The sequence below is a fragment of the Monodelphis domestica genome, chromosome 6, assembly GCF_027887165.1.
Source record: "Monodelphis domestica isolate mMonDom1 chromosome 6, mMonDom1.pri, whole genome shotgun sequence".
Lineage (NCBI taxonomy): Eukaryota > Metazoa > Chordata > Mammalia > Didelphimorphia > Didelphidae > Monodelphis > Monodelphis domestica.
The window spans coordinates 124,473,741-124,498,620 of NC_077232.1; the positions used below are offsets into that span (position 1 = coordinate 124,473,741).

General features: G+C 35.2%; 1 pseudogene; it reads left to right on the plus strand.

Moving 5' to 3' along the window:
* Window positions 1–494: 494 nt before the first annotated feature.
* LOC103092932 (plakophilin-4-like) lies at window positions 495–24,262 on the plus strand (annotated as a pseudogene).
* The last annotated feature ends 618 nt before the right edge of the window (window positions 24,263–24,880 follow it).

Consider the following 24,880-nt stretch of genomic DNA (forward strand, 5'->3'; position numbering starts at 1 on the left):
GTCATGCTGATAATGGTGATTTAAAATAAAAAACAGATACATGGAGGGCTGGCTGGCTGACTAGCTAGGACATCAGGAGCTGCTTGATAGAGCTTAGCAGCACCCAGGGATCTGGAGTTGATTCTGTTTTGGTCAAAAAGAAGGTGGTACCAGAGCCATTGGACAGAGGGGAGTGTTGCCTGTCTCTATTGCCCTGGATTAGGAAGTGTTCCAGAGAAGGGTACAGGTCGGTAGGAGAGTGTTCTGCAGGGTACCGGGGGAAAATTCTCTTGGCCCTGACTTTTTTTGTTGTTGCTACAGCTGAGAGTCCTCCATACAGGTGTCCTTGAATTCTAGAGCAACAGCCACTTCCTAACCTGGAAAGAAAAATGCCAGTTCCTGAGCAGACCCCTTTGGTGGAGAATGGGCTGCAACAAACCAGCCAGAAAGTCTCCCCAGACCTAGGCATGAAACCAGAAACTATGGCTACTACAATTCTTGCTTCTGTGAAGGAGCAGCATATAGTTTATTTTTCCTCAGCATCTACTGGAATCCTTCTGTTCCCAATCCTTCTCTCCATTTGGGTTCCTGTTACAATGACTCACCAGAGAATTAGAATTAGGTAGACCAATTGTTGTCATTCAACTAGAAGGATATAGACTTAAGAGCAGAATCGCCAAGCATTCTCAGAACAAGGAAAAAGTCCCCTTATGTCTCTTTAATGACTGTTAGCTCCATTACAGAAATTTTGTCAATTGAAAAGTGATTCCCTAAGAGATTAGCAAATGTGCTAGATACTGAAGTAAGCAAACCTTGAGTTTCGGACACTGTCCATTGCTGTACCACAGAGGCAGAACGAGGGTCTCTATAGTCACCAGAACAGATATTTCTCCTTGAAAGAGAGCTTAACTCATGAATTTTTAAACAAATGAGTTCTTATTTCGACAGTGGATCCCAGGAACCAAGTAGTTTCCACAATAACCAGGACTTGGACAAGACAGATAATAGACAACATTCATTTTGGGGCTCAAGTAATAATAGTCATTTAGCAAGGAAAGTTCAGCCTTCTATAAATACTACCAATAGAACCCTGAGAAGAATTTGTTCTGTCTATAGCCCTGTCTCTTCTTATGTTATCAGCATGGACATTTCTTCTTAGAACTGGTCACTGAGAACTCTTTGGGACGTAGATAGGAACTGACTCCCAACCACTGAATTCAAACACGCATTGATCTAGTAGATTACCTGTCCAATGAGCAACAGCTCTATATGCCACAAAGAGACCTTCTTCTCCCACAGCTTCTTACAAGATGCTGCAGTCACACCGGGGCAAACAACTAACCTTAATGGAACAGCTTCTTAATATCAAACAGCAGTTAGCATGGAAACAAATGAAAGCTTGTGAAGGATTTGTGGATTCTGTGTTAAATATATACATGCTTATGTGAAACACTTCTAATTATGACAGCAAGACTATGCAGAACTGTGTGTGCACCTCAAAGAAGTGGTCTTATTGATTAGCATTAGAAGTACTTCAGGCATGCTGCTGGGAATAAATGAATTGAACTTGGAATGGAAAATGAATTAGGAAAAGAATCTCACAGCAAAAATTCAGAACCAAGTTGTTGGGGGGAAAGAATAAAAAATGGATTTAACAAGATCAATGGGTTGCCTTAATCCTGAATTTTCTGTCACCTAAAAAGTGAAATGTTATGGAACCCATCAGAAATAAAGCTGTGCCTGACCCTTCAAACAGAAAGCTCAAACCCATTTATTTTAGAAAGCTCTTAAAGATCACTCCAGGATCTCTCTGAAGGTTTGTTGCATCTATTTAAGCTGCTGCCCAAAAAGAAAAAAAAAATGTCTTCCAATTGTAGAACTTCTGATGATGGGTGATTCTAGAGCTGTGTCTTCTGTGACAAGTGCCTTGAGGAATATGGCATTAGATGTTCATAGCAATAATCTTATAGGTAAATATGCTGTGCAAGGCCCAGTAAATCAACAGCTAGGAGACAGTGGTCCAATCCTCTTGTCTGATGAGACCATGGCAATAATCTTCTGTATGCTGCATGAGGTCAATAGTCAAAACATGAAGAATGCCAAAACTCTGGTTGATATTGGAGGGATTGAGAAACTAATGAACATAACCAAAGGGAGAGGGGAGAGATCATCACTGAAAGTGGTGAAAACAACAGCCAAAGAACTGAGCATACAATGGAAGTACTGGGACCTTAGAGTATTATAAAAGAAATCAAAGTCATTTTATTATACCAGTATTAACATCAAAGCATGAGAAAATCAAATTACACCCTTCTCTTTCAAACACAAACCACTGGATGTCGCCTATCATTCAATCAGTTAGCAGTAAATCTTCACCATCACCGTAAAGAATTAGAGAGCCTCACTGAGTATGATAGGACACAACCATATATGAAACATTATAATAAACAAGGTAATGCCATACTCATATATAACTGGCAAAATACCAGTTTGGTGTATGTTGCATTACTTTGCAATGCTGTGTATTTCCAAATATATATTCTGTGTGGGAAACTATGATATGAGTTATTTAAAGTCATTCACTCCTGTATTGAGATATTTTCTCCAAAGGCAATGTAAAGATAATCAATTCTATTTTTCATTTTCATCAGCTACACCAGACCTTCCTGGCTATTTATTACCTTGTCCTTTTGTGATTTTTAAGTTAAAAAGGATAATTTAGTCAAATTTAAGACCATGATTTGCTGCTAAAGGATTTTGTGTAAGTTAAAAGAGACATATATATCTAGCTGAAGAATGAGTTATAACTACTCTGTGGTATGGTTAATTATGTTTTTTCTCTTCTCCCACTTCTACAGTCATTTTATTTTATTTATTTTTTTTACAATGTATATCAAAACTCTGGTTTCTTTATGGCTTTTCTCTTGCTATATTTTAGTGCTCCAAAATTCATGAATAAGAAGGGGAAGGATGTGTGTCTTTGAAAAGAACATATTTCAGAGTATAAGTATAAGTGAAGTCTATCTCCCACAAGACTAATATGTTTAAATGGAAAAAGAACACTATTTTGTGAATTAATGCTTTTATGACTTATGTAGAATGTTTGCAATGAATTTGAGAATTTGTCTTGAATAGTTATGAAGATTTCATATTTTCCACTTTCAACTATCTTCTAAATTCTAATAACCTACAGATTTCAAATAAAGCAAAGTAGGATGCCAAAGGGGAGAGAGAAGGGAACCCTTTATGTTCAAAAAATCTATTTATTTAAAAGAAATAAATTAAATCTGGCAGCAGCTTAACTACTTCTAGGGAAATAAAAAAAATAGATACACAGTGTTGGGGAGGGATAAGAAATGACAAAGGGCACCTTGAAAAATACATCATGATCTCATTCTTTTAGAGTTTTCAAGAAGTGGTGGTAAGAAGGAAAAACATTCCTGTCATAAGTGGCATCCTAAGTCAAAGGATGGTGAAAAGGAACACTATTTAAAGGGAATTGCAAATAAGGGCCTATTGGATTGGGCTTTGTACATGACTTTTAGGCAGAGTGTTAGGGAACTAATATGTGATAAATTTGGAAAATTAGGCTTGATTCAGATTTCAAAGAACTAAATAACAAACAAATGAGTTGATATTTTATACTAAAAGCAATGGGGAGACACTGAAGCTTCAAAAACAGAAAAGTAGCATGGTAGTTCTTGCACTTCAAGTGTACTATTTTGACTGCCATGATGGATGGAGCTTGGATTAGAGAATAAAGAAATTTCATGAAATGATCTAAAATAAGTGGTTATTGTAAGAATCCATACAAAAAGTGAATGTACTAGTGTGGTTGTGATATAAATAGATAGGATGGCTAATTCTTTTAATACCTGAAGATATAGCTCATCTCATTATGGAGACAAATTCAAAAAGAATAGAGACTCTGCTATTTATTATTATATATTTGGAGTCTTGGTTCCATTAATTATTTTTGTTTTTATTTCTGATGCAAAGGTTATTCTCTTTGGCATAGAAAATAGAAGAAAGAAAAGACTTTTGCAGCTCTTCCTAGTCCATGTTGTCAGACATCTTTATCACACACCCACCCAGCTGTGGTCATTTGCTCTCTTAGCGATTACTCTTCCCCACAATATAGTTTTTAATAAACCTACTTCATTTTAGGGGTTAGCTTCCCTGAACAACTTCATTTCTTTCTAACCTTGAGAGTATTGACATTATTTTTTGAAATATCATATCACATTCATATTTATCTTTAGTTCTTGCTACCATCTTCTGTGCTGTTTTTTTCTTAAGTTTTTGTTGAATTTCATATATATATATATATATATATATATATATATATTCATAGCAGTCTCTTTAGATAACTCTCTTTTTTCCTTTTTAGAATTCTTTTCCTTTGTGTCTTAAGTTTTTCATTGTTCAGCTGTTTCTTTCTTCTGGGTTGACTTCCTCTATAAAATTTTAGTTCATAGGATGCTACCTATGCATGCTCTAAACCTTTTAAAATAAAATATACTTTTTCAAAATCTAGGGCATATGTCAGACAATGTACCTGGCTTTCCTCAAGAACTTTTCATCAGCTATCTAGAAAGTTGAAATATTCCATCATTGTTCATTGCTATATCATATCTCAGTGTCAAGCCTATCATCTTTTCCCCAGCCTTCTTGTTTATTTTCTCTTCCTGTTTGGTACCAATTTATTTTTGTTTGGCACTGATTCTCATTCTTCCTCTAATTATCTTTATTCAAATGCTTTTTACCACATTTCTTCCCTTTAGTTCTTGGATTTTGTCAATTATTACCCCTTCTTCTTTTATCTATCTTACTGCTTTTGAATTGTAAAAGTTAAAATTAAATCTCAATAATAATATTATATTTTAAGAGATTTATTAATGATCATTAGAAATCAAGGAATAAAGGAGATACAAAATAAAGACCACATGCCCATGGCTGGTTAGCCATTTTTTAGTCATCCCCACTCACCGCCATCAATGCTGATTCTACATCAGAGAGAGGGAATCTCCAAAGCCCACACCCTTTATCCTCTGTCTACAGGAAGTATGTAATGACAGGAAGTCAGTGGGCTCTTGGGATATGTAGTTCTTTTTTAGGGTAACAGATTTTCCATCATATATTACCCCCGCCCTGATAATTGTGGAAGATTAGTCTCTCCAGTGGCTCTTGTAAATGTAGTAGTAGTAGTAGTCTCTCAGGAACCGAGGATGACGATTGTCTTTGTGTGTTTTCATCTATGATAGATGAGTGTGCACAAAGACACTTGTGCGTGAAGGAGATTTAAGTGGAAAAGTCGATGCACAGAGACAGTCCCACTCTCTCAGCATTGGAAGCCTGGGTCCAGTGGCACAAAAAGTCGTTACACCTGGAGACTTCCTTAGCTGAATTAGATGGCCATGTTGTCTTTTGTGCTCCAACACACAATAAGCACTCCACAGTGCTTTGCTGCATTGCCATCTCAGCCGTTGAACCTTCTTATTGGTTTCTTCTGTCTGTTTAGCTGAAGCAGTCTTCACATGCTGGGTGAGCAAGGCCCTGGTTCACCAGGGGTCTATGACCCGATGGCTACCCTCACAAGGTTTAGTCAGCCCGTCGAAGCTGTTACCCGGGGTGTGGCCACTGCCTCATGCTAGCAGCTACTAGGAGCCACAAGTAAGAGCTTGTAAATGTACCAACTTTGAAATTGCAGTAATTTGAGGATAAGAGGGAAAGAGAACAAAACCAATAATTGCTAGGCCCATTGACAAAAAGCCATTTGGGGGCAATACCCTTTTGGCAATATACATTGCCAAGTATACATTCAAATTAAATGTTCAAACAACCTTTATTTCAATCAACCACACCCAAAGGTCATTATGGATCTTCTTGATGTAGCTTGTGGTCTGTGGAGGCATCTTCATGGTGCCTTCTAAGAGGAGTTCATTTTCTGGATTTGGAGAGGTAGCATGTTTCTTAACCTAAAATTACTCTCAAAAAGAATTTAAAATTTGCAATTTAAAATAATAATAATGCATTCCCCCCTGAATAAGGTGTTGAAAACACAGGGATCACTTGGGGATGCATGGTTGATTTATGAGGTATATGAATCAATTGGCAAGAGAAGTAAAAAATATTAAAAAAAAATAAAAATAAAAAATGTTCTGGATGAAATATAGACTATCAAAGTCCTATATGTAAAAATTTTAAGTTAAGAAAAATAAATCCATAACAGTTCCTTGAATCAGGGCCCAATTAAAATGATTTAAGCAATTATGCATTTACCCAATCAGTAGCCAGGGCTATAGAAAGTTTGCCACACCATGAAAGACAGAAAAGGGACTAGATTATAGGAGCCAGGTAGAAGCCAAATTTGAGATACTTGGTAGAATGTGGGACAAGGAAGATCTACCTTTAACACATGTTAAACAGCCACAACCTTGAACACCAAATAAGTTCAAGTCCTCTTTTCTTGGCTCAAAATTTTCATGAATCCCATTGGGATTGGTTGGTCTCTTTGACTTTATGCTCAGTAGGCACTATGCAGTTTAGTTTTGTGCTTCTTTGGCACTGTGCAATGGCTCTTTTTGTATTCTGTTGTCCTGGAATCAGACAGAATCATTAAGCAAAGTTCCATAGTTCTTTTTTTTTTTTTAAACCCTTACCTTCCGTCTTGGAGTCAATACTGTGTATTGGCTCCAAGGCAGAAGAGTGGTAAGGGCTAGGCAATGGGGGTCAAGTGACTTGCCCAGGGTCACACAGCTGGGAAGTGTCTGAAGCCAGATCTGAACCCAGGACCTCCCGTCTCTAGGGCTAGCTCTCAATCCACTGAGCTACCCAGCTGCCCCCAATAGTTCTTTTTTAAACAATCAGTGGCATCATTTTTATAGTCTCAAGCTTTGGGGGCATGCATTGACATTATAGAAAAATATATTTTAAACTTATATTACTGCAAAATAAAAAAAAGTTAAAGAAAATGTAAATTCTGGACACATGAGCTTCAAATACAAAAAGGAAAGAAAAATAAAAGTAAAATAGTATATTGCACATGCAAGCAAAAACTATAGTAAAAAGTTTTAAAAATCAAAAATATATAGGATACAATTATTGACACTTTGTGTCAGCTAAGGAAAGGTAGAATACAAAGGTTTCTAACCAAAAAATGAGGTCCATTTTCTTTTTCAAATTTGGCCATGATACACTGTTTTTTTATAAAGAACAGCAGTACAAAAGGTAATGTACTTTCAAAAGGTATCAAAATCCCCAAAGTAATAATAGCCTATTAAATTACAATAGCAAACAAACTCACTATCATATTTCATATAAGTTGCTATATGACAAAAAGTACCTATGAACTGATGGATATTTGTCACAATTTTTGCAGATGTATCAAATCTTTCAACCTAGGCAAATATATTCTTAAACAAAGTAAAACTTATTTGGATCTAGAACGTTTCTTTGTTTCTCTACCTTTAATACCATATTCTTTATAATATAACTATGAAGAAAAATCATCCATTCAGAAACCACTAGTTAATTAAAATTATTTTTAAGACCCTTTAGAATTACCATTTAAATTTTTAGCGCATTAAAATTTTCAAAGGTTATTAGCCAGGTTGAGTCTATCCATCATCTATGTGACAATTAAGAAATGGAAAATGGGGGGGGGGGGAAGCTGTTTATGTGCTTTACAGTATTTTGTTCAGTATAGTTATAGGGGAACGGTAACAGAATATATCTAATAGTTTAAAACACAATAGATTACACTGATTCAGTGTAACAGAATAGTATGGAATACATTAATATATAAACTTAGAACAACAAAATTAAATCTTAAACAAAACAATCAGCAATATATAATAAGATACAGAGACTTTCATTAAAAAAAGGAGTCTGATACACATAATTGACCACATCAACAAGCAAACCAACAAGAACAACATGATTATCTCAATAGACACAGAAAAAACCTTTGATAAAATACAACACCCATTCCTATTAAAAACACTAGAAAGCATAGGAATAGAAGGGTCATTCCTAAAAATAATAAACAGTATATATCTAAAACCATCAGCTAATATCATCTGCAATGGGGATAAACTAGATGCATTCCTAATAAGATCAGGAGTGAAACAAGGATGCCCATTATCACCTCTACTGTTTAACATTGCAGTAGAAACACTAACAGTACCAATTAGAGAAGAAAAAGAAATTGAAGGCATCAAAATAGGCAAGGATGAGACCAAGTTATCACTCTTTGCAGATGACATGATGGTCTACTTAAAGAATCCTAGAGATTCAACCAAAAAGCTAATTGAAATAATCAACAACTTTAGCAAAGTTGCAGGATACAAAATAAACCCACATAAGTCATCAGCATTTCTAAATATCTCTAACACAGCTCAGCAGCAAAAACTAGAAAGAGAAATCCCATTCAAAATCACCTTAGACAAAATAAAATACCTAGGAATCTATCTCCCGAGACAAACACAGGAACTATATGAACACAACTACAAAACACTCGCCACACAACTAAAACTAGACTTGAGCAATTGGAAAAACATTAACTGCTCATGGATAGGACGAGCCAATATAATAAAAATGACCATCCTACCCAAACTTATTTATCTATTTAGTGCCATACTGATTGAACTCCCAAAATATTTCTTTACTGATTTAGAAAAAACCATAACAAAATTCATCTGGAATAACAAAAGATCAAGGATATCCAGGGAAATTATGAAAAAAACACACATATGATGGGGGCCTTGCAGTCCCAGACCTTAAACTATATTACAAAGCAGCAGTTATGAAAACAATTTGGTACTGGCTAAGAGACAGAAAGGAAGATCAGTGGAATAGACTGGGGGCAAGCGACCTCAGCAAGACAGTATACAATAAACCCAAAGATCCCAGCTTTTGGGACAAAAATCCACTATTCGATAAAAACTGCTGGGAAAATTGGAAGATAGTGTGGGAGAGATTAGGAATAGAGCAACACCTCACACCCTACACCAAGATAAATTCAAAATGGGTGAATGACTTAAACATAAAGAAGGAAACCATAAGTAAATTGGGTAAATACAGAATAGTATACATGTCAGACCTTTGGGAGGGGAAAGACTTTAAAACCAAGCAAGACATAGAAAGAATCACAAAAAGTAAAATAAATAATTTTGACTACATCAAATTAAAAAGCTTTTGTACAAACAAAACCAATGTAACTAAAATCATAAAGGAAACAATAAACTGGGAAAAAATCTTCATAGAAACCTCTGACAAAGGTTTAATTACCCAAATTTATAAAGAGCTAAATCAATTGTACAAAAAATCAAGCCATTCTCCAATTGATAAATGGGCAAGGGACATGGATAGGCAGTTCTCAGATAAAGAAATCAAAACTATTAATAAGCACATGAAGAAGTGTTCTAAATCTCTTATAATCAGAGAGATGCAAATCAAAACAACTCTGAGGTATCACCTCACACCTAGCAGTTTGGCTAACAATCCTTGGATAGCAAAGGAAAGTAATGAATGCTGGAGGGGATGTGGCAAAGTAGGGACATTAATTCATTGCTGGTGGAGTTGTGAACTGATCCAACCATTCTGGAGGGCAATTTGGAACTATGCCCAAAGGGTGACAAAAGAATATCTACCCTTTGATCCAGCCATAGCACTGCTGGGTCTGTACCCCAAAGAGATAATGGACAAAAAGACTTGTACAAAAATATTCATAGCTGCGCTCTTTGTGGTGGCCAAAAATTGGAAAACGAGGGGATGCCCATCAATTGGGGAATGGCTGAACAAATTGTGGTATATGTTGGTGATGGAATACTATTTTGCTAAAAGGAATAATATAATAAAGTGGAGGAATTCCATGGAGACTGGAACAACCTCCAGGAAGTGATGCAGAGCGAAAGGAGCAGAACCAGGAGAACATTGTACATAGAGACTAATACACTGTGGTATAATCGAAGGTAATGGACTTCTCCATTAGGGGTGGTGTAATGTCCCTGAACAATCTGCAAGGATCTAGAAGAAAAAAAACTATTCATAAGCAGAGGATAAACTGTGGGAGTAGAAACACCGAGGAAAAGCAACTGCCTGACTACAGCGGTTGAGGGGACATGACAGAGGAGAGACTCTAAAACAAACTCTAGTGCAAATATTAACAACATGGCAATGGGTTCGAATCAAGAACACATGTGATACCCAGTGGAATCATGCATTGACTATGGGGGGTGGGGGGGGGAGGAAAAGAAAATGATCTTTGTCTTTAACGAATAATGCTTGGAAATGATTAAATAAAACATTATAAAATTTAAAAAAATCAAAACAAAAAAAACAGAAATATTGAAACTGAGAATGAGAGAGATTAAATTACTTCCCTTGCTCACAACTCTATTAATTCTTGTAGGATATAAAATTAAACCTGTCTAGTTCCCAGTCCATCTTTTTATCTATTATTTTATTTCCTTTTATCTACTATTATCTACAATACTTATATCATGGTGAAAATTGTGACTGATTAATGTATAAAATGAGTGGCATTTGGACAATTATAAAAAAAAATCTTTGAATGAAAAAAGAAAAAAAGGAGTCTGAAACAGCTTAAAATTTCACCTCCAGACCCTTTAAAGTTCCTTTATCTAAAATTCAGATCCATATTATCAGCACTGTGGGTTCTCCCATAGCAAGGGAGAAAATGGGTTTTAAGAATCTCAAATTGGAAGGCCTAAATCGCAAAGGGTTTTAGGGGGATAAATTTCTCCCCTGAATCTCAGGCAATATAATTGAAAGGATCAGTGGTAGAAAGAAAAACATCCTAAAGTTGAAAGCTGTTTGAAATAGGTAATGCAGGGCTCTTTCATAGAACACACCATGATTGTAATCAACTTCCTGTTTGGAAGAGTCTCTTTCTTCTCTCCATCCCCCTGAGGTAAAAAGCTAGTTTCCCCAGAGGGAATTAGATAGCTAATCATTGCCTAAGGAAAAAGACAGTTTTTTTGTTGTTTTGTTTTTTACCATCTTCCCTGAGGAGTGACTCCAAGGACTGCTAGCTTCTCTTCAGCAGCAATCAGCCCAGCAGAGGTAGCAACAGCGATCAGGGTTGGGTCAGGGAGGCAGAATCTGATTTAGGACCAGAGCTGGAAATTAGGAGGAGGATTTCTGGAGGCCAGGGTCTGGGGCTGGGTGAGTGATCTGGGTCCAGAAGATCAAGAGGAAGCAGTATCAGCAATGCCAGAGCCAGCAGCAGCGAGGAGGAATGACGGACTCAAGCAGTTGGAGGAGAGAAGCAGTTTATTTCTTCTTCATCAAGCCCCTCCAGCCCACACACTAAAAATGGCCTGGTCAGTATGGAGAGTAAGCAATCAGGCAAAAAGTAGGAAAAGAAAAATGCAGCAGCTCCAAAGAGAGTTGGAGTTTGTGAGGGTGGGTGGGGTGGGCAAAAAGCTTTGGCAGGAGAAATGTGGCTTTAAAAAAATTTATCTAGGCTATCTTAAAAATTTGAGAGGTTCTTCTACAACTAGTGGTTGCCATCAATGTAAAAGTTAAAATTAAATCTCAATAATAATATTATATTTTAAGAGATTTGTTAATGATCATTAGAAATCAAGAAATAAAGAAGATACAAAATAAAGACCACATGCCCATGGCTGGTTAGCCATTTTTAGTCATCCCCACTCACCACCATCAATGCTGATTCTACATCAGAGAGAGGGAGGCTCCCAAGCCCACACCCTTTATCCTCTGTCTACAAGAAGTACATAATGACAGGAAGTCAGTGGGCTCTTGGGATATGTAGTTCTTTTTTAGGGTAACAGATTTTCAGTCATACAGAATGAGGCAAGTCCATTCAGTCATATTTTAATCATGGATTTTATCAGATTTAGGCTCAGTGATGCCTATGGGGTTAAATTTGTCTCCCCGAGTTAGGACTTATTCCTCTTCCTTTAAATTTGGCATGGATTTTGTCGTCTATAATCTTCTGAGTGTCTCAACTGCTACTTTTTTCATTGTTTTAGCTACTCTTCATGACAGAGACTCTTAACCTGGAGTCCAAAAACTTGCATGTGTGTTTTTAACTTGACAACTATATCTAAATATAATTTGTTTCCTTTATATTCTTTTAAATTATCATTCTGAAAAAAGATCCAAGGGGATTATCAGTCTGCCAAAGGAATCCATAGGAAAGAAATAGTTAAGAACTGCTGCATTATAGTATCATCTCGGTGGATTTACTTAAGCACTTTTCCACTCCTCACCAACTCTTTTTCAATTTTAAAACCTTTTTGATTACATTTTTAAAAATAGTTCATTTTATATCACTTATATTTCTCCTTGTTTCCCTTTTCATCACCTTTTCTTAAAAAGCCATAACTCATAATGAAGCATTTTCAAAAAGAAAAAGGAAACAGAAAAATTAAAGAAATCAGTAAAACTAATTAATATTTTAAAATATCTGAAATGATATGCAATATTCCATACTTGCCCCCTCCTCACTCTGAAAAAAAAAGTAGGAGAGAGAGAAAGGGGTTACTAGTTTGTGCTTTATCATTTTGAATTCTTTCTTGAAAGAATGTTGTCCAGATGAGTGGTGGGTGGCTAGTTTGGGTTAGTTTTTGTCAGGGATTATTTTTTGGCAACTTCAGTTAACATCACCTAGCCAAAATAAAACTATTTTGGTTCTTTTATTCTAGCATTCCCCAAATGACCCATCACTTGAGCAATTAAATATGAAACTGAATATAGTCATTTTAAGCTGGCCTCATTTCTGGGAATTCTAGAGCAAGTTTCCAAAGGGTAGGCACTGCATAATGGAATGTACGATGAACTAGGAATCAGAAAATGAGTTTTAATTCTGCAGGGAATTTACTTTTACTTCACCAAACTGAACCTCAATTTCTCTATCTGTAAGGATATCCTTTAAATCTATTCCATTTCAAAACTTCTATAATTCTTTGAATACATAAATAACATCTAGCAAGTTTTGGGGGAGCCAGACCTTTAAATCTGTTGGTATGTTTCCTTTTCCTTATTAGAATTATATAAAGGGGGAAGCTGGATGGCTCAGTAGATTGAGAACCAGGCCTAGAAACAAGAGTTCTGTAGTATCATCCTATAATAAAAAGTTTAAATTCTTTTGAGAGTAATTTTAGGATAAGAAACATGCTATTTCTCTGAATCAAGAAAGTGAATTGTTTGGAGAAGGCACTATGAAGATGCCTGCAGAGACCACACACTGCACCAGAAGATCCAGAGAGAACTTTGAGATGTGGTGATTTGAACTGTGTGGGGTTGAATGCATTTGTTTTGTATGTACACTCTTATGCCAAAGGAGACTATCCTCTAATTGGACTTTTTGTCAATGTGCCCAGCAATCATTGGTTTTGTTCTTTTTTCCTTTTATCCCCAAATTATTGTAATTTAAAAGTTGGTTATGTTTATAAGATCCATTGGAGAGATCAGTCTTCCACCGGATCTCATGGGGGGAATATATAATTGGAAATTTGTTACTTTAAAAACTGCATTTCCCAGGAACCCAGTGACTTCCTGTTGTTATGTATTCCCTATAGGCAGAGGGATAAATTCAGTGGGGTTCCTAGTCTTGTTGTTTTTGCTTCCTGTTGTGACTTGGTGGAGAGGGCTTTTTGAACAGGTAGATTAGCAATGGGCACATGGTTTTATTTTGTTACCTTTTTATTCCTTTATTTCTAGTGATCAACAATAAATTTCTTAAAATATAATATTTTAGTTATTGTAGATTAATTTTAATTTTTACAGTTCCTAAGTTCAAATCTGGCCTCAGACACTTCCTAGCTGTGTGACCCTAGGCAAGTCAATTAACTTCCATTGCCTAGCCCGTATAATTCTTAGAACCAATAAGCAATACTGATTCTAAGATAGAAGATAAGAGTTTTAAAAATTTTTTTAAAGAATTATATATATATATAGATTCTCTATTTTGACATTTTGTGAGAACTAATGACATTCCTTTGTTGTGTCCAGCTGAGTTTGCATTCCTGTACAACTCAACAATTTTCTAGATGAGTGCTACTGGTGATGGTAGTCAGAAAATATTATTGAATTTTAATCCCCATAGATTTGAAAACCATTATCCTCTGAGCTTCTGCCTTTTAGCCCTTTAAATTACATATTCTCTCTTGACTGGTAAAGAATTATTAATTTACACTAATCTGATTATGCTATTTCCCAAGATATATTAATCTCAGTATGGAATCTTACATAAGCTAATACTTGATTTAGAGAAAACTTTTATTGGAATTTATGGTTAAAGGAATTATCCTCTAAAGAACCTTCAGTTAAAGTTGTAATTTAAATAATGCCAATGTGCTTTCCTTCTTATAAAAAATACTACAATTTTGTTGTTTTGTAGCTGCTTTCCTTGTGTGGCCTGTAGAAGTAGTTCAGAGTAAACTACTTCCATTGTAATATGTTGATCATTGTTCTATTCACATAAAGCCAGGGACCCATTCTTCATGTTGATGGTATGTTCATCCTAGACCAATTATTTAATTAAGTCCACAAAGTTCATATGGGCATGAAAAAGTTGAAGGTGACAGCAATTCATGCACCATAGGATGACCTTGTTGTTGTCGTATGAGTACTAAGGGCAAAGAATTTGGATTTGGGTTGTTGGTTTATTTCTTTACCCCCTCCTTTGTCTCCTATTTTTGTCATATTAAATACCTTGTCATACTTGTGCACATACAAATAAGTGAAAATTATATTAACTATTATGGATCATCCATAAGGCAATGTAGAATTCATTTATATCTTCTATAATCATAAGAAAGGGGGATTGAAACTGTGATTTCAAATGATATCAGGAATTCCTGAATCTACATCTTCCTGATTCAAAGGCTGGTCCTTTACTACTATATTGTGCAGCCTCTCATTTTAATTATAAGTACAATAAAATAATCTCCATGTATCAGTACATTCTTCAATCCTTTTCCCCCCTCAAACACTCACTGAGAATATCTCTGTGTTTTTTGAACTTTGAAATCTCTCAAAGATCTCCCATATTCTCAATCCTATTTTATCTGTCTACATGACAAGTCTGCCATAATAGATTGTAAGCTCCATGTTGGCAGCAGCCTTATATTATTTCTTTTTATATGTCACACAGTTCTTCTCATATTGTACAATACACTGTGTTAAAATTAATTGTGGTTGGACTTAATATTTTAAATTGTGGTCACCAGGGATTTAATTTCTAACCAAAATGAATTACTAAAGTAAAATGAATTTATGGTAGTTTATTTACAATAGAGGGAAGATATTAAGGAATGAGAGAGAAAAAAAAAAAACTCTGGCTTCCTCTGAACCAGTTAGAAATTCCTAAGCCCCAGCCAGTGGAAGAGAGTCTCAAGACAATGTGCCTTTCCTGGAGGCTTCATGCCTCCAGAAAGGTGGAGTCACTAAATCAGCCTTTCACTCACCAACAATGACCGTCTAAAATGGAAAGAAGTCTGGGTGTCTGTCTTCCGGTTGCTCCTCAAGAGTCTGTCTTCCAGTCTCTCCTCCAAGTTAGAGCCTCCATCCAACTTGAAACTCAAATTGAATATCTCTCAAAATGGTTCTCCTTCTGCCCTTTTGGTCCTCTTAAGGATCTGTTTCTCTTTTGTCACCTCACCTAAATTTTCACATCTACCAATCACAGCAGATGCTTTTCTCCAGGACTGCCCAATATTTAGTTCTCACCTTCTTTGGTTAGATTATATCTTTTGGGGTTACCTAACACCTTTTTTTTTTGGCAAGTTCACCTTTTGTAGTTACTTAACACCTTTTTGTGGTTAAAATGGGTAGATGTACTTAAAATACTTTTTGTAGATTAAAATCTAAAAATAGATTATGGATTTCAATTCAATCTTGCCAATAAAGGAAGAGCTAAGTACCTTCATTATTACAATCAGGAGATTACAATTTTATCTTACCAATAAAAGAACTAAGTATATTCATTGTTACAATCAGGAGATAGCTAAATCCAATCTTCAGAACTGCCAAAAATGCTTATTGAAAATGGATGACTACAGATCGATCTCAAATCTTAGGAACTGCTCTTTGGCTCAGTAATGATTTTTTTTCAGTGATGTATTTTTCACCCAAGTAAGGAGAAAATGAATTTTGAGAGTTTATTCTGAGAGTAGAAATATGAAATTCAGTGTTACACTCCATTAGAAGTGGTTGCAAATATTCACAAAGTGTGAATAGGACCCAAGAATATCACTGAAATCTGCTCAGAACAAAACTTTTGACACTGAACCATGTTCTTTAAAGCTAGAAAATGAATCTTCAAAGCATCCTGGATGGACTGAAAGATAGAAATTTGAGAGACAGCATTTGGGGTTTTATTGGCTACCTATCATATTTTTTTTTTACAATCACTGGACTCTTTATTCTTCTTTTATATTTTGAAAGATGTGTATTTCAGTAGCATAGGCGAGTTTTGCTTCCAGCCAAAGGATTCCATTCCCTCCACACAGTAGTACATAATTTTATGAATTGTTTGGGGGAAAAAATACTCATCAATGAAGGCCATTTTTCTTTTTTGTTATTTTATTTAATTGATTAAGAAAATTTTTCCATGGTTACGTGATTCATGTTCTTTCCCTTCCCTCCTCCCACACCCCTCTTGTAGCCAATGCTCAATTCCACTGGATTTAACATGTACCATTGATCAAGACCTATTTCTATATTATTGATATTTGCACTAAAGTGATCGTTTAGAGTCTACATTCCCAATAATATCCCCATCAACCCATGTGATCAAGCAATTTTTTTTCTCTGTTTCAACTTTCACAGTTCTTTCTGTTGATGTGGATAGTGTTCTTTCTCATAAGTCCCTCAAAATTGTCCTGGATTATTGCATTGATGCTAGTAGAGAAGTTCATTGTGTTCAACTGTACCACAGTGTATCAGTCTCTGTGTATACTATTCTCCTGGTTATGTTCCTTTCACTCTGCATCAATTCCTGGAGGTTGTTCCAGTTCACATGGAATTCCTCCAGATCATTATTTATTTTAGCCCAATAGTATTCCATCACCAACAGGTACCACAATTTGTTCAGCCATTCCGCAATTGAAGGGCATCCCCTCGTTTTCCAATTTTTTTGTCACCACAAAGAGTGCAGCTATGAATATCTTTGTACAAGTCTTTTTTCTTATTATCTCTTTGGGGTAAAAACCTAGCACTGCTATGGCTGGATCAAAGGGCAGACAGTCTTTTATCTCCCTTTGGGCATAGTTCCAAATTGCTATCCAGAATGGTTGGATCAATTCACAACTCCACCAGAAATGCATTAATGTCCCTATTTTTCCACATCCACTCCAACATTTATTATCTTCCTTTGCTGCCATGTTAGCTAATCTGCTTACCTATCATTTATTAAATTGTGTTCTTCTTAAACAAAAAGGAAAACCATTTATTTCTGAGAATCACCTTTAAGTCCTAGGTAATTAATAATTTTTTTTGTTAACCTTTCTTGTATTTCCTTTGTGTCACTTCCTATTCATTTATTATCCAAGTGTGTACACTTTTTTATTATTGTGATGTTGTTTTAAAAATCCTTTCATACAAAAGGATGAATTGTCCCATTCACAGATGCTCCTGATAAAAGTTCTCTGATTTCATGAATAGAATTAATAGATTGCAGGATATTTTTGAGAATAGAAATATATCACTTTTATGAATATTTATCAAATGTCACTGTATAAGCTAAAGTGAGAACTGTGGTGAGAATTGTCCAACTCATCATAACAAGAAAGAGAAAATCTGGATTTTATTTTTAAAAAAAGGATAGAAGATAGAGAAATATTAGCAATATATCAGGTATATATATATATATACATATATATATATATGGTAATTGTCAATCCAAGACTTCATAAAACTCTGTGATATACAAAGGTACAAAAGTACTGCAAGTACCAGGTGTCCAAGATGATGTGATCTGAGAATTGACAGAGGGCTAGGTTTTCCTACTGTTCAATGTAGTAAAAATTTAAAGTCCTGTGCTAATCAATTTGTATCTTTAAATAAGAATCTAATGGGCATTAAACATTACATTAATACATCAAATATTAAGCATCATGGTTAAACTTTAAGATGTGACTGAGTAGGGCTGGGAAATCTTATTAACTGAATGTGGGGCATGAGCAAGAAAGAAGCAATTCACGGAATTCAAGGCACAATTAGGAGAGATATGCCAAAACACAAAGAGAATTCTTAGTATTGGAAGAATGTGTATCCATGAGGGGAGGTATGTAGGCTAAACCATGAAATAAAGTCAACTTGTCAAAATCTAGTCCTATTGGCCCCTAAATCTTCTGGACAGCTATGGTGAGATAGTGAGTAATTCCTTAGGACAGCTATTGTTTTTAGGATGCATTATATGTCCTTGAATATGGCAATCTGTGTGGTCTACTATTTAAAGAAAAAGAAAATAAGAAAAAGACTTTTGGAGACTATCCTCATATATGATGGTAGAAAAAAACCAAAAGCCCATTTCAAGCTAATCTCAATAAGGAAAGCAACAACAATGAAATAAGTGAGAAGGATTCAGGGCTACTAGGAACTGCATCTTGATTACAACATTTCTGTGGGAAGTGGCATAAGGAATTGTTTTGGGACCAATCTATTTGCTTTGTTACAACAATAGAGGAATTTCTTCTTTGAGTTTAAAAGAAAACATTGTTAGTGAGAATGAGAGACAGTTTAACCAATTATCAAAGATACTGGGGAAATAATAAAGTGGCTTATGGAGGAAGTAGAATTTTGGCTATGCCTTAAATAGAGTGATTGCCTTGAGCCTTGGATGTTTTTATTTCTAGGCTTCTACAAATTTAATCAAATGATTCCCAATAAGTAAAATACCCAAGAAATATTCATACCTTGAGAAGACAAGACCATACTCTCATCTGATCTTTAAAACAACCCCGTGAAGTAGATGTAAGTATTGTCATCTTCATTTCACAGAGAGCTGCCCAACGAAATGCAACCAGTGAGCATCTACATGAGAATTTGAACTCAAATCTACCTAACTATAAGCACATAATACAACATAACACTTAACAATGTACAGAATCCAATGCAATATCCTAGATTTTGACATTCAAAATCATGCTTGTTGTTATTAAATGCTGTTTGCTTTTAGATGCAGCTACAGAACACTTCCAAAAGGTGTATATGCATCGTCATGGAAACCAGTTGTGAACGGAACCAATATCATATGAAAGTCATAAATCAATACTATTAAAACCAAACTCACTTGCAATAACAAACGGTTATAGAAATTCAAAAAAGAAGTTCTATTTATTCTTGCTATCTGTGGCCTATCTCAGAACTCAAAGAAAGATAACTTAATAGGCACTCTACCTTTGAGTCTTAAAATGTCATAGTGGAACTGCAAAAGAGAAGCCACCCCTGAAAGTCATTAGAGAAATCAGAGATAATTCAAAAATGCTTTCTTTAGCAACCAAGTTTTATGTATTCCAACATGAAAGGATCTTAAAGGTTAATTAAAAACAGCAAGTGATAAAAATTTATAAGTTCCTGTTTATAATTTTTTAATGATATGATTTCAGATCTTTTATCACGACCCTGTTTTGTTCCATCCAGACCCCAGCTGTTCATTACTTTAGAAACCCTTAGAAAGAAATACATATTTAATTACTCCAAATATTCCCTGCTTTATGGTAGAGAGTGAAATCTTATTATCTCTGCCCTCACCAAGTCACAGCTTCCAGTTAGGTCAAAAACTAGCAATTTTAAAACATTGATAGCTTTTAATAATAAAACAATAACATAGAAAACAAAAGTAAATGTGTGTGCTTATATATGTGTGTGTGTGTCTATCTATACATCTGCAAAAGGATATATGTGAGTGTGCATGGGAATATATCTATATATGTCTTTGTGTGTAGCTATATATGTATATATAACATGCACACACACATACACACACACACACATATATATATAACCTTTTAAAATAAACTATTTGTACAATAGGGAAGGTGTGAGCAGACCTAGTAGCTATGGGTAGAAGTTTCAGAGAAGCAGATGGGAAGAAAAATGCCGTGTACTCATCCCATCCACAAGTGGAATGGGATGTAACGAGTTACTGATCACATGAAAACTTCAAGTGAATATTGGAAGAACATGTTTTGGGGTTGTTGAATAATGAAATTCTGCTCAGGTTTGGATTGTACAAGATGATCTCGGATGACTTTCTAACACTGAGATTCTCTGAAATCTTTAGTGTTAAACTTTATTAAAAAAAAAGAATGAAATTTCTTTACTCTTTCAGATTTAATTCATACAGACAATAAGTTTGAGAAATATCACTCCCAAGAAAAGGTAAACTGATTCCAGTGCTTTCCCCACTGTGACATATTACTTCCCACACTGAATCTAGCCCTGACTATAGGACCACATTGGATTATTTGCCATATATCACATAGCAGACAATAAACCCTAATATCCATAATGATTATCCTTCACAAAAGAACTATTTAAATAATTTGATAATAATTGCATTTAGCACAAATTAAGTCTGTACCTACTAGATACACCGACAATATGATAGGCACTTGAGATACAAATCCAAAAATGAAAGTTGACCTCAGGAAGCTTAAATTCTACTGGCCCATCTACCTTGATTTGCCTTTGCAATGCTTAAAATATTATTTCTACACCCTTACTTAACCATATTCTTTCCACCAAAGCACCTAAGAAAGAAATGCCTACATGTTTCAGAAAAAAGGGCCTTTGTTAAGGAAACCATATGGGAACTCATTTTAGTTATTAAAAGTATTCTTGAAATTGGGTTGCCTAGACAAACCAAACTGGATTACAGTTGCTAGGTGACAATGCACCAGAAGAGGTTTAGGTGTTTCAGACTTCTAGACTTAGCTTTTGGTCATCTAATCAAAGTCATCTTCTATAAATAGTGTCATTGTTTCCAACTTATAGAGCATAACTGATTAAACTCCAATTATAATCCCTGTAATGATCTTTAATCACTAATGAATAAATTACCCTGTCTTACTCTTTTGTTAATTAATTTTCCTAAATATAGTCTTTACTATATTTTTATCTTTCCACAGATTTCTTTATTTCTGCCTAAAAACATGCTAAGATATCTCTATAGCTAAAAAATATCTTTTAACTCAGCTCCTCCTTTAGCTACTATCCTATTACTCTCATTATTTTTACTAGGACACTTATAAAAATTGCAGTCCACTGGCTTTACTGTGACCCATTCCCTTGTAGCTTCAGTGTAATGAAAAGAAGCAATGTAAATAAACTCAAGCTTGCTCTGTCATTTACTGGCTCCACAAGGCTGTTTCAAAAATCACATGAGAAAGTACTATATAAATAAAACCAATTATTTTTAATTGTTTGAAAACTGGCTGTAAAGCTTATCATATTATGGATATTAATATATTCAAGATGACTGATAGCCTCATCTTCAAATTCAGGGTCCAATTCCATCCTCATTGTGTCTTCAATTTTTGACATTGTTGATCCCTTATTCTTTATTATTCTCTCCTTCCTTTCTTTAATAATGATTCATAATCAATTTTCCTTCTAATTTTCAGAGTCTTATGGTTCTTATTTCTGTGGCCCTCTAAGAATGAGGTTTTGTCCTTCACATCTTTTTTTACCCTTTCTCTTAGATATCTATCTCATCAATCCTCATGACTTCAGTATTGATTGCAATGTCGTTTCTATCCAAATGATTCCAAATCTGTCATTCTAAAACTACCCTCTTTCTCAAGTTTCTGCTTCCTTACTGGTCTAAAATTTGCCCCCAAACTATCTTTGAATCTAAAGTTGAATTTATATAAACCATCTGATTCCTTTTTTTCACCCAGTCTCTCAATCTCGGAGTCATCTTAAATCTCTCTACCCTTCATATCAGTAAACAATTAGGGGCTTAATCTCATTGATTTCTTCTTAATGATCTTTTCCACTCACTTTTTTCCCATCGCCACTGTTACCACTCTAGGGCAGGCCCATATCAACAAATGTTGCAAGTAATACAGTACCCTAACTAGTCTCTCTCCATCTCATCCAGCACACTAACATCAGATTAATCTAAACACTACCTAGTGTTTTTCATATGTTACTCTAAAACTTTAAGATATTGTTATCAGTGTAAATATTTCCTTCAACTGTGAAGATCATTGACTATCTGTGCCTTGTCATCCTGTACATCTCTTGTCCTTGCCTTCCAGTAAATTCACCCCAAGGAAACCACTCAGGATGTTGGGGATCTTCTTCTAGTCCTCTCACATTTGTGAATAGCAGCAGAGCAGGTGGGCTATTTCTCCATAATCCCCTGATCTTGATACAGAACCAGCTGACCTTCTTGTATACATTAGGACTGTAGAGTCATAAATCAAGAACTGGAAGGGACCTCAAAGACCATCTAACCTAATTACAAATAAGCAAACTGAGAACCAGGAAGGTTAACTGATTGAGCCTAAGCTCACACAAATGTAAACATAAGAAATATGAATTGGAGCAATATCGTTTGAATTTATAATACTGGAGCATGCGGTCTCCTCTGGTTATAGCTCTCTCATTTCTTCCTTGATAATATTTTTCCTATACCCATTATTACTCGCAGCTTTAAGTTTTCAAAATTTGTAGCATTCCATGACTCTCAACTTATTGTTTTTTAAATTGGCCATTATTAAAAGGACTGTGAAATTTTCCAAAGGCAATCTAACTCTTCAGTCTCCTCCCATGCAAACTGAAATAGAATTCATCATGTCTATCTAAAATACATATAAGGATAAACCAGCTCTATTAGTTGTCCATTCAATTTAATATCATAATCTTTACAATAGCCATTCTTTATCAAGTTAGGACTTTTTCCTTTGTACAGTCCAATTGCCTCTTTGCTATTCTTTATATATAACATTCCATTGCTTATTTCCATGCTTTTTCACTGGCTATCTTCCACATTTACGATATACTCCTCTCTACCTTGATCTCTTTAAAATCCTTGGTTACCCTCAAGAATCAGTTCAAGTATGACTTTATGAATGAGTCCTTTTCTGGTCCTCACACCTAATTTTTTTTTCTCTCAAGCTTACTATATATCTGATTCACATGTGTTCTCTATGTATCTAAAGAACTGCTATCTTTACATTTGAATATAAGCCTATTGAAGTCAGGGATTATTTCACTTTTGACTTTGTATCCCTAAAGCCTAGCATCATGGCTGGTACAAAGGAAGCACTTACTTAGTGCTTATTCATTAAGTATATAGTTAGTCTAAACTGTTCAGAGAGTTTGTGGATCACATGAAACTTTTCAATATTATTGGACTTGATGCAATTAGCAAAATGTAATCTGCAAATAAGAGCATCTGGAAAATATCAACACTTAAATAGAATCCCTATTCTTTCTTAGATTCCATAATGGACGTCCTTCATGGCTGTTGAGACCAGCTCAACAAATGGGTCAAGAATCTTTGAAGGTGGTGAGAAGGATGACAAAAGACCAATGGGATCAGAAGGACCACTGAGGCTGATAGTTCTCAGGGGTGGGGTTTATTGGAAATAGCTATTATTTTATAGAGTGTACAAAACAAGCTGGGGTCTTTGTGAAAGCTTTCACATACACAATGAAAGTAAATGGTAAAGCGATACAGTGTACTATTGTTTACTTCATCAGTTCTACATAATGTATTCTATAGGATCATAAATCAACATGTAACAGCCGAACTTAGATTCCCAAGGAAATGCATACATAAGTGATATTGTAGGTGGGGGAGTTGGGAACCTCATGGTGGTTTTGACATATGCAGAGGAAACAACTGATTGAGGTGAATAATTAAGGCTAAAATATGATCTGCAAAATCACTTTCTTGTTTCTAGACAATAAACAATAAATACAATAGGATTTTATGTGCTCACCACCTTTATGCCAGTTTGGGGGCATGTAAATATGTTGTTAGAAATTATTTCTGAAAGTCTGCCTATTGTCTTCTCATATTTTCATCTACGATGCTTTCCAAACATATATAGCTAACTTTGTTGGAAAAACCTCTGATTATTAATGTCTACTGAGGAATCAGACTACAAGGTACTTATTATTCAAAGGTGTCTGCTATTGTCATGTGTAGGCGGCAAAGGCCAAGACCCTCAGCAAAGCTGAGGACCATAATACAGCTGATGCTGGTAACATCGCTCACTTTGTCACTCGAAGCAATAAAGCTAACATTGTTCCAGTGGTTCTCTGATGATCAGCATCAAGTGAGAAAGAATCAAGGATCAATTCCTAGGGCACAGGAAAAGTTAAATGAACTCACATTTGGAGACTTCAAGTACCAAGGACTTAAAGGGAATCATTTGTCCCCTTTTGTCACTCAATTTACACATTGCACTTTGGAATATGCATAAAAATGACAATGACCGTAAAACTATGAAAATAGCAGAAATTAGTGATTCTCATGACTTTTCAGCCTGAAAATAAGAATAAGCAATTACCAGGCCTTTCCCCTGTTTTGGTTCAGAGGATGTGTTGGTTCTCCTGAACATTATCACTAAGAAGAAATTTGATTGGATTTCCAGCAAGAAAGGCATTTGAAAAGGATTATATAATTCTCATATTCTAAGAAAGTAATTTAAACCTCCAAGTCATATGTTATTTATGAAGTTATACTTACAATAATGCAGGGTCTTAACTTGAGTGTCATTGTAAGCATCAATTCTATCTTTCTTGAGCCAATCAGCAGCTAACTGAAACTTCCACTTCTATTCAATTTATTTTCCAAACTGGATGAATCATATCCTTATAAAGAAAGTTCTGAAATGTGACAATTTCTTTTGAGATACAATATCTTGGAACATGGTTCCTA